Raw genomic sequence first — 965 nt, forward strand, 5'->3', positions numbered from 1 at the left:
GCATGTTGTCACTGGCCAACTGAACTGAAGAACACAAAAAACATCAACTGCCCGTCCGCGGCATCCACCAACGAATTGCACGGAGGCCGTTTCCAAACTACGAGCAGTAGGTGCGCGCGAGGTGGCGGGGTGATGGTGGAGTTGTGGACCAGTGGGGGTGAGGCGGGCAGGAGCGGGGGTAGGGAAGGGAGGGGATTCGCGGCGGCCGTGGATGAACCACACGAAGGCGCACAATGTACTGCTTGCAGGATCCGGCAGCACTGCACATCCAAAGCTGCAAAAAAGAAGAAAGAAGCCCTGGAAGCCCGTGGATGAACTGCACGGGTGGTTGTCGCTGCCATTACAGGCGTAGAGGAGGCAGCGGAAGCCATGGACGCCGGATCTGGAGGAGGGAAGCCTTGGCCGGGGACCGAGCTGCACGCGGGGAGGGGGGCGAGCTGCACAGGAGCGACGACCGAGCTGCACGAGGTGGGGCGGCGACCGAACAGCACGGATGGCGCCATGGCCGGGGACCGCAACGAGGAGGAGAAAGCTCGTCCTTTTGCTCGATCTGAACCAGCGGAGGAGGAGAAGGTGGGACGGCCCCATGCGATGGAGGAAGAGAGGCGGCTCGCGCGAGGCCTTGTGGGCTATGAACCGGTGATGGAGGGTCGCGTGGGGCCGCGGTTGTTCGGATCCGGCGATGGGAGGTCTCGCGGCGGCTCGTGGTGCCCGGGCTCGTCGCGGTGTGGCTGGCAACGAGATCCAGTGGCGAAGGAGCGCGGTGGCTTGGTCCTGGGCTAGGCGGCGGCGCCCTGTGTCAGAGGAAGGTGGAGGGGATCGCCGGGGCGGATCTACTGCTGGCGGCGGCGACAGAGTGAGGGGAGGAAGTTGCAGGGGAAGAAAGTAGGGTTCGATGTTGGTTGGGGAGGGCCGGATCCCGTGGCTGGCTCGCCGGAGGTGGAGCGGCGGGGTGGTGGGCTACC

This window comes from Triticum dicoccoides, chromosome 6B, assembly GCF_002162155.2.
Source record: "Triticum dicoccoides isolate Atlit2015 ecotype Zavitan chromosome 6B, WEW_v2.0, whole genome shotgun sequence".
In the NCBI taxonomy this organism is placed as follows: Eukaryota; Viridiplantae; Streptophyta; class Magnoliopsida; order Poales; family Poaceae; genus Triticum; species Triticum dicoccoides.